Raw genomic sequence first — 10,920 nt, 5'->3', positions numbered from 1 at the left:
AAAAAAAAAAAAAAAAAAAAAAAAAAAAAAAAGCTGCAGTTGACCCTTCAGGATATAATGCACTTGTGTCAACATGGACTCTGCCCAAACATTGTTCTGTTGTGGAAGCAGCTGGATGCCCTGCCCTCTGGCTTATGTAGCACCAAAGGGAGGGAGTAAGGAGGGATGAGGTGAGGGAAGAGAGAGGGTAAAGAGGCAGGAGGGAAAATAAAGTGAACACGGCTCACCCCTTAAAACAATAATGCTCTCCAAACTGAAAATGCCATACAAGCCGGCTCTCTCAGTGCTTATTTCTTGATATCCAGGGACCTGCAACAGCAGAGAAAGAGTATCCACCACGAAGTCACAGGAGTTGTCACAAGGCAGCAATTTTTCTGCTTCTTTTAAAAATATTTTTCTTAGGGAAGATAGGCAGAGTTGGTGAAAGTGGGGTGGGGAGAGAGTAATGGCTATTCCTGTCTGGCCTGCTGTGTTCGAGGTCTAATTTATAGTACTCCGTGTAGCACGATGGTGTCATCTTAATGGTGTATTAACGCTGAAGTCTGGAATATTTATTTGGTTGAAAAATGCAGCCGATACTAAATACCTCTCTGGGGAGCTGGCTGTGGGATGATTACCGAAGTGACAGGCATCAAATTGATAGCATTTCTCTGTCCTCCTGGGTCCGCTGCTGTAAAAGTGGGGCAGGGTGTTTTCTGGGCGAGAGTAATGGTGGCTGCCCTGTCCTCGGGGGCAGATGTGGCCCAGCACCTGCTCTCTGCATCCCGGACAGACAGGGCTGCTGCACAATTATCTCCCAGTTTGCTCTAATTTCTATTCAGATTAATCAGCGGTTGCTTGACACGAGGAGTCACATTGTGAGCTTTTAAAGCTTTGCCACACCATTTCTGTTTGTTTGTTTACGATCTATTATTCATGCTCGAAATACTGGCCAACTTAACCTCCTGATTTGTAATATTTTATTTATTTATTTATTTTAAGGTCAGAATTATTTTACTTTCTGTTGTATTGTTGGGTAATGTCAGATTGAGTGGAATAATTTGTGTGGGGGGGTGTTTAGTTGGCTGATTTTTTTGTTTTGGGTGAAGTCTCCCCTGTACATTTGCATATGTATAATACATATAATATGTATAAATCCGCAGAGGTTATTGTTTTATTATTATTATTATTATTATTATTATTATTATTATTATTATTTTCACTTGATATCTGTAGCAGATAATATGAAATAGTGCCCAGTAGAGATTCTTAGCATCCCTTACTTTCAGCCAGTTAACGTGTTGAAGAATGAAAGACATATAACTAAACTCAGGAGAGGGACCTGAGCATTAAATTTGCATTTTGTTTGTTATTTGCACTGTGGCTGTGCCCAGACATCCTAAGTGAGGCTGTAAATCTTCTGAACTGAACGGGATGTCTCAGTTTTGTTGCGTGATGCTGTGTACAGATCAGGAGTGAACAGCCACTTCTGTGAATATATGCATGTTTAATGGAAATTAATTTAACTCAGCCTCTCTCAAAGCTATACTCTGGATATTCTGTTATGTTGTTTTAATTGAAATGCAAGCAAGGTGCAGTCCTGTCTTTGGGAAAGATAGGATGTAGAATGGAAGGAGCCCTGCCTCCCTGTGTCTGCTGCACCATTATATATAGCTGGGGCTTCTGCAGGCACATAGGAAATGGTGTGTGAGCGTGAGCAGGCTGGTCATGTACGTCCGTGGGTCTGTCATGGTTGGGATTTGCTTGCCAACATCCTTACTGGATGGCAGGGATTGCAGCTGTTAGCAATCAAGAGGAAGCTATCGTTTCCTTTTGACTTTTACAGACTGGCCAATATGAGCTCTATTTATTCAGGTGTTTTTATCCAAATTTTCCAAAGATCGTGAGTTCGACCTTTGTATATGTAGTTTCCCCTCCAATTAGTAAAAAGCATTTAGAAATGTCAAGAATAGGACTAGGAAGGGCCTCCTAGGTGCTGTGTGCTGCTGCTGCAGACAACCAGATTGCAGGCTATCTTTTTCATCTGTATCAAATACCAGAAATAATTAATCTCTCCTACTCTTCTGTTTGCTGTACTGCTGTATTAGAACCTCACTCAGGTTGCTTAGAAACCCTTTTCTAGTACCCTTTTTTGTGTGTGTTTGTGTGGCCCATTCGTATTCATTTGTTCTTGTGCCAGTGTTGTCCCCTAGTTAGGTAGCTCCTCTCCCTGTCTAATGTTTACACATCACTTTGATGTATTTATAATAAGGAACAGTATCTTTTCTCAGTTTTCATATCGCTAGGCTAAACAAGCCCAGCTTATTTAGTGTCCACTCATAAAATGGGTTTGTTATTTCCTGGATATACCCAATAGCCTTTCCTTGCACCTGTTCTGGTTTCAGTTCCTCATTCATGAGACCAGACCTGCAGAGGACATTGTACCAGCATCTGGAGTCATGGCAGAAATACCTCCCTGCCTGCACGGGTTTTACTTCACGTGCTACATGATAGGACTACATCTGCCTCTGCAGCATCTCCTGTTGATGAGTCATTGTGTGATCACCTCATAAATAAGGGTCTTTTTCCTCTGGATCCTCCTTAAGTAAGCATGAAGGTTTTGTTTTCTTTTTCTTTTTTTTTTTTTTCCTTTTTTTTTTTTTTGCTCTGGAACAATGCCATGCACTGATGGTATATCTCCCTTGACCCTTCCTCACTTGAAATACTTGTTAAAAATATTGCCCCTGATCTTCCAGCTTCACAGGATGCATTTTTTTTCAGACTCCTAAGAAGGAGCCTACTCAGTCATTTCTTTATTTCACAGTTTCTTAGGACGTAGTGGCTTCTATCTCCAGAGCCTCCCTCCCAGTAGCCATACACACCTACAGGAAGGAGAAGCCTTCCTCTAGGTATCAAGGTTTCAGGTCATGCTAGAAGAGCTGTGATGTCTACATCTTCAGAAGAGCCTCACTTTCCTTGCTTTTCATTATATTTAAATGCCAGAATTATTTTACTTTTTTGTTGTTGTTTTTTTTTGGATAAGGCCAGATTGAGTAGAACAATTTTGACTTGAGTGACACACACACTTACTCCTAAAGTGGCTTCTTTGGAGGTCAACCCCAGTTTCCAGTATTTTTGTGATCTTTGCTTACTTCAATACACTTTTTGAGGTGATCACTCATCCACATGGATTTGATGCTGTCCTCACAGAGTATTCCCTTTGGCCAGAGATTTGACACTTCACATAACTTTTGGCTTCTTAAAGACACTCCAGATTTTTTCCAAAATCTACATCAGTAGGATTTTTCAACCCTGTTGCTCTTCTTGTGGCTGACTCGAGTGGGCAGTGGGGTTTGTCTGCTGCTTTCACACAGCAGTGCACGTGCCAGCGAGGATGTGCAGATGCAGGGCTGGTGCCCACTCCAGGAGGGACACCCACCTTTTGCCACCTCCTGCGGCGGCATGTTTGAACAAAAAACAATAACACGCTCAGTAATGGCAAGAGTAAAGTTTTACCAGGAGAGCAGGTGCACTCAGCTTGGAAGATAAACTCCTTCCCCATGTGACGATAAGATAAATGATCCGAATCTTGTGATTTAGTTAATGTTTCTGTCTTTAGCCTGCTGTGTACACAGCACCCTGCTGGATAAGCTGCCCAGAACTGTGTGCCTCTGTATGCACAGAGCCGTAATAGTCAGCAGTATCATTCCCTCACCTGGTGTCCTTAGCTAAACAGTCTTTAATCATTACACTTCATTAATAGGTGTTCCTTATTGTGCAGTGCAGCAGCTCCTTGCATTAAAAAAAATAATAATAAATAAATCCAGTGCCAACATTAAACAGCATCACTGGCTGCAAGCAGACGATCTTGTTTCACTGCTATTTCAGGCTGTCACGTTTCTCTGGATCAGTATTTAAATTATGTCTGAATTTAGGCAAATGTTTTTGTTCAGCTGCCTTGAGAATTAGAGTTAATCCATCTTTCTCACCAAGGGAAAATTCCTCCAGAGGCATCTCGCTCTTGTTTTACTGCTTATTGATTATCACTCCCAGTTTGCACGTTACTGGCTGTGGCGTTCCAGCTGCATCTGAATGAGCAAAAGAAAAGCCAGCTGGTGCTCTGTTGTTCTGATTTTTATATCAGCATTTTGGTTTCAAAGACATTTATCTAATCTTATTAACTGGCTTTACCAAGAGGATTTCCTCACAGACTTAACTGAGAGAAAACAAATCGACAGCAAGGAGGGGGTGGTGGAAGATCTCTTCTGTTATTCCGCACAGAAGCATTCTTACCTACTGGGAGAAACTACAGATCAGGTTTTCCATTGACTAAAATGCTGGCACGTCCTGACTAAGGCAAAGCCCCCGAATTTCCCTGGTATGAATGACCTTGTAAGGGGTCTTTGCAGATAGAAGGCCAGAAGGCAAAAACTCCAGTGGGTGGAGAGGCAGAGGCAGTGCTCAGGAGTACATGGACAAGGCACAGGGGACTGTGGCCATGCCCCTGGTATGTCCCTGTGCTCCCTACCTAGCTCACCTGTTGCATATGGGGCTTTCTGCAGGTGATCAAGAGCCACATGTATGCTTGGAGAGAGTGCAAAAATGGAACTGATTTGGGGAAATTAGTTCAAAATGTGCCTACATATTTGGGACCTCTAAGGTTGAGGGTAGCAAGCATACAGGGCAAAGTCCAAGTTCTCGATGAGGAACAGTCACTGATCATGATATTCATAAATTCAAAATCTTATTGGAAATAAAATAAAACACAGTAACATGAGTGTACAGGCATACATATTTCATTATAGGATTCCTTAAAATAGTTACTGGTAAAACTGGATTTCCACTACAGACAAAGGATAATGCCTTTAGTCAGTTCTTTGTGAATTTAACAACTCTCAACTTCATCAGTTGGGCTGTGTGTCCAGGGATTTCTCTGCCAAAAGACCCCCCAGAATGCAGAAGATTATCCAGTTCTGACTTAAAGAAGCTTACAGCAAGGATGACTGACTAAAGAGCAGTCTCTGAGAGTGTTAGGAAGAGGGTGTGTGAGTGAGAGGAGCTTCACTTTCTCATACGGGTGCAGTGAGGAGAATTATAGCTCTCCTTATGTTTTGTGGTGAGTGGAGTCAAGGTCCATGGTGGCATAAATGGACCTGCTGGCTTTCCTTTCTTCCTTCTTTTCTTCTTCTTTCTCTCTCTTTTGCTGTGTGCAGACCCCATACTTACACAAAAAGCTTATGCTGATTCTTAAGGAATCTTTTTATATTCACATGTATTAGCAACAAGAATCTCTTAAGCACTCTGCTTGGGGCAGGACCAGGGAAGAATAAAAGATTGCTGATTTATCTTCATAGAGTGGTAGATGGCTTCTTCTCTTGGGAACCAAAGGGAGGTTCCAGGGAACCATTGCACTGGAATCCCAACTGGAGCAGGATCATCAAGACCAGCATTTTCTATCTCCCTCTAGCTGCTTGGGCTTTCCACAGAGAGAGACTCTATTGTGGCTGCATCATTAAGCTATCATCCTGAAAATCCAGGTATTTTTCTTCCCATAGCTCCTACCTATCTGTAGGCTCAGCACCTGTTTTCATGGGGAGACTAGTGCAAAATAAGTGAAAACTGAGTGTGGGGGGTGAATTTAAAAGAATGTTCTGAATTAGCTCCTTAAATGGATGCCTTTATTCCTGACAGAGGAAGCTTTTTGGTCACTCCAGTTAGGCCACCTCCAGAACTGGCCAAATGTAGGTAGCACTCAGTAGAAAACAAGGTTGTTGATATGGAGCAGCCACTCCATGCTATTTCCCTATTGCAGCCATGTCCCAAGATGAAAAGAGCTTCTTGGATCTCCAAGACTTGCACTGTGCACCCGAACTGAAGCATTTCTTTATTGTGTGAACAGATTTGTTTCCTTCTCTCCCCTAATTAAAAACACATTCAGTGAAGCAGGAGCCCTTTGAATATCTGGATGTGCAGCAGAGTGTGGGCTTTTGATTTTTAAATCTGAGTCAGTTTCCCAAGTCCCCATGGCCTGAACCCAGGCTATCAAAAGGATCTTGACTGAGCTGGATGAGAAATGCAGCCAGTGGTCTTGTTTCTTCTGGTAAAGTGGGGCTGCCTGTCATAAGAATAAAGCTTGTACATCCAACAAGTGAAGCTTTGTTGCATCATCCTCCAAGGATATGACAAAGACCATCCCAAAATTTCATTGTCACCACTAAGAAGCAAAGTTTCCCACCTGTGGGAAATTTTTGTGTGTTTGAAATTCAGTGCCAGTGCAAATCATGAAAATGAGGGAAGCTCTCTAAATTTTTCAACTTCTTTTTCCATTTGGCAGTTTTCCTTCAGAATAGCATGTCTAGGTAGATGTATTCTCCCCGTCCTTAGAGAGGATTCCAGGATTCAAGTGAAATTCCTTCAGGAGAGTGTATCTGTATTTCCTCTTTCTCATCTGAAGCTTTTTATTTAGCTCTCTGAGTCAATGTTTAAACAGTTTTACATCCTTTTCCTTACCATCAGCAGGTGTCTTTGCTGCTACTAATTTGCTTCCGTATAGCTGTACACTGCTGAACTGATTTCCTTGCCTAAGCAACTTCTAAATATCCCCACTGTTGGATCAATGCATGGTTAGTAAGTGACTGGTGCTCCAACAGAGGAATATTTCAGTTTCGACAGTCCAGGAGGGATTCCAATGCATCACAACATTTTATGGCTTAACAGAACCATCTGAATTGCCTAGCTTCTACCATAAGTCCTAAATTGCACATAGGTATTTTGTGCCACCTGCAATATCATAACCCCTCTCTCCCCACTGATAAAAATATGAATAAATATATATTATACGTATAAAAGTCACACCCACTTACTGGAGATTGACACCGATGATAATGATTTGCCATTTCAAATTGCACTTTGAGAACTATCAGTTAATTTTTAATAAATTTAATCTAAGAGCTTTGATCTTGTAGTGTCCTAGCTTTTTAATTAAAATACCGTATGGTACCAGGTGAAATGCTTTGTGGAAGAAATCTAAATCTCCCTTATTTTGCCCTTTTTAATCAAATGAGTAGATCAACATCTGTTGAGCATCCTCTGTGAAATACATTTTTATATTTCATCATGGCAAAGTACCCTATTTTAGTCTTGATATAACTACAGGATGCAGAGCTTACAAGGAGCCATCTAGGTCTGTACACAAGACCATTTTCTGCTATGACTTTCTGTGCATTTTTAATTACTTTTGTGCAAGTATCCAACCAAGGTGGGTGTAATCTATAATCTCTGTTCTTTGTAAACAATTCATTCAAAATTAGCCAGTCACTTGGGAAATAACCAAAAGATGACTCTATTGTCAACATTTGCCAGGGATCATTTTGCACAGCAGTTTGGAAGAAGCACAAGTTCATGACTCTTTTCTTCCCGTGAAACATTGTACAAGATGATGACTTGGTATAGATGAAAGCTTATACACACCTCCACAGCTGGGATGTGAGTGGTCAATTTAGTGAATTATTCTAATTAGTTCAGGTTCTGTGGACTCAGCTGTATATCTAGACCACATGCTCAATCTAATCTATCAAATAAGTAAATGCCAGATTTCAAGTCCAACTTCCCTTTTGTAGAAATCTACATTCGGTTCCAAATCAAACACCAAGCGTCAACTCCCTTCTGAAGCTGGCTGCTTCTATGAGTTTCTCTGTAGACTGTGGATACTTACAGCACCCTTCCTTTCCGTGAACACCCGTGCCTTAGAAAGATTCAAAGCCACCCTAAATTTTCCAAATACGTATTCACTCCCTTCTTCCCCATGTTCCCTGCTGCCATCCCTTCTGCCGAGCAGACCCCCGGCAGCATGGGCTGTGGTCTCCACCGGAGGGAGCTCGAGGATGAGCTGGCTCCTTCCCCGGGGTCTGGCTGGTGGAACAAGCCCATCACTCCACCATCCCTTCTTCCCTAGAAAATTTGGTTATTGTACTTGTGGGGAAGACAAAATCTGAAAAACATGGTCAAAAAACATATGCTGCTGGGTCAAATACGGAAAGGTAAGAACAGAAAGTCTTCTCAGAAATTTTTCTTGGCCATATCTTTCATTGATTCTCTTCTCTGCAACTCCATAGATTTGCTTCATCATGTAACCTTTTTCAATGCCCTGTGAATCACTGTCCTGTCTCCTGCAGTTATTCCTTTGAAGTGCTTTGGTGCTGTGAGCCTGAGGACTACCACTTGCTATGGGGTGAGATGAGAGCTATGGCATATGGATGGGTTAAGAGGTTACTCAGTCAATACCTGCTCTTGAGACAGCACCATTCTTATTTCTTCAGCTACAAGATCTTTTGGTTGCAAAGCAGAAGCTGCACCTTTTAAGTGGTCACTGCAGACAGTTTATCCAGCTGCCCATGGGTGGTGCTTTTATACTCAAAGTGAACTTGCTGTTGAGCTTTTTTATTTGTGCTACTCTTGTCCAATATCACTGTGATATCGTAGCATGGCTGCCACCCTGCATGAGCAATGAGGAGTTTGATCCTATATTAATGAAGTATTTGCCTCCTACTCTGCACCCCTCAGAAGCTGGAAAACTGCAGATCCAGCTCCCTTGGAGAAGACATGCAACAACAAGCAGCAGAGTGTTAAATAATAAGGGTCTGAAATTTCTGCAGATCACTGGTTGCTCACCTGAGCAGGTCACTAAACAGTGACAGAAGGTTTGTGTGCTAGGACCCACCTGAAACACAGGTGCATTGTGGAAGCATCTGCTTTCTGGCTTTGAGCATCGTGGTGCAGTTGTGGCCTTCCCTTCTGTGAAGAAAAGGGAAACTGCATTTGTTTGCATATGTAACTCATAATTTGTAAGAAACGCAGATGTTAAGATGCTTCCATATCCCTGCATAAATAAATAACAAATAAGGACAAGGTTTCTGAATTTAGGGTGCATTTTTAGTGAACGTTCTTGATGGACTTCTCTCTTCTGAGTATAAAGTGCAGTTTCTTTTGAAAAAAGAAAATCAACATGCACTATAAATGACAACTTGTTATGGATGTAAATATTAATTATACATTGAAATTCTGGAACTGTTTTTACTAGAAGCTTGTTAGCTTGTTAATTATCATAATTATCATACAAGGGAAAAGGGAAGAGAGAGAGAGAGGCTGATTAGTGTTGGTAATTTGCCTCATCCTTTCTATGCTGTTGCCTTTTTTTTTTTTTCATTTTGGGAAAATTAATTCTGTGAAATTATCACTAGGGTGCTGTGCGCTCCGGGACACGTCTGTACGATGCAGCATTGTTCTGGCAGAAAGCAGACTTAATTCATGCTTGGCACCTTTCCTGTCCCTCTCTTCCTTGCCATGTTCGAGTCTGCCATACTTGGGCAATGCCGTATCGTTTCCTCAAAATAAAAATAAATAAATAAATAAATAAAGGAAAAATTGGAACAGACACACAGTGCTCCTGAAACCTCAGGCAAATTTGAGCTGACAGAAGAATAAAGGAAAATCATGGTGTTTTAATTAGGGTAGAATGGAGGAAATTACCCCTAGGAGACATGGGGCTGCTGGTGGATACCACTAGGAACTACAGCCAGCCTTAATGTTTTGTGGTGGTCTTAGGGAAAGATTCCTGCTCTTGCTAACTTAATGGGCACTTGTTATCAGTTTGCACCTGTATGGGTGGGACAGCCCTGGGTCCTGAGAAAGGAGAACAAAGATAACGGGTCCAGTATAACATTTGCTCATTCAAGTGTTTTAATTGTCTCTGAGATAGGAAACAAATGTGAGTTTAAATGCTTGTATTTCATCATGGCAAAAATTTGCCTTTGGGTTATTTAAGGTTTCATGCTGCCTCCTGGGTTGTTCAGGATATTCAGAAGAGAGATGGAAAAGGTGGCTATAAACCCACCAAATTCACAAAGAATGCAGAATTAGTCAAATTCTGTGAAGGCTGTGAGAAACTTCAGAGGCACCTAATCCGACTAGATGAATGGGTGACACGGTGTCAGATAAAGTTCAGCGCTGTTCAGACAAAGTGTTGCACACTGAAGGGGAGAAAAAAATGGATGTGCTCATATAGCTCACAAGGCTCTCAATTACCTGCAGGGGCTTGGGAAAGGCAGCTGAGTTTCACCATGGACGGCTCAATGATCATTTGAATGCAGAGCACAGCTCTAATTTATTGGTCAGGCAAGGTGTTAGACTGCACAAGGAAAAGGACAGAGAATAATGTGTAAAATACAAGCAATTAATAATGTAAGTCAATGATGCATTCACATTTGGAATAACATATGCAGTACAGGTCACCCAATACTCCCAAGTTCACAAGAAGACTGCACCAAAGCAAGACAGAGTTCAGAGAAAGGTGACAGGAATGGAAAAGAACACGTGAAATTTCTCATGTGATAAGAGATTGACAAGACTAGATCTAAGTGTACCTTTAAAAAAAAAAAAAAAAAAGGTGAAAAAGAGGTGATATGGTATAAATACTGTAAAGGTAGGTTGTGATATAAAACTAGCAAGTAGAAAGCCTATTTGATGTGTGTTACAATTCAGGAACAAAAGTGGAATGACTAAACTGAAAAAGTAGCAATCTCAGAGCTGATTAGAAAAAGAAAATATTTTTCGCATGTATCATTGGCCTCAATGCCACTGGGCATTATTTACTAAGCCTGTAGCAGCAAGTAGTGTGGCACAACAGGAGGGGCTTGCAGGGTAAATGGCTAGTGCTGGGCACCCTCCATCCGTGCTATGTGCATCTGGGGCTGTTATGATGGATTGGACCCACTTTTATCCCATAGAACAAACCCAGCAGCAGCAAATAGTGAGTTGTACTCCTCAGGTGCATACTCTGATTTATTTTCATCTGACAGAAATGAACACTCTACACCATGAACTGACACAGGGACCATGAGGAGAAGCGATTGAAAAGCACACCTCAGATTCAAACTAAAACAT

The sequence above is a fragment of the Oxyura jamaicensis genome, chromosome 3, assembly GCF_011077185.1.
Source record: "Oxyura jamaicensis isolate SHBP4307 breed ruddy duck chromosome 3, BPBGC_Ojam_1.0, whole genome shotgun sequence".
NCBI lineage: Eukaryota > Metazoa > Chordata > Aves > Anseriformes > Anatidae > Oxyura > Oxyura jamaicensis.
This window is presented reverse-complemented; position numbering follows the sequence as displayed.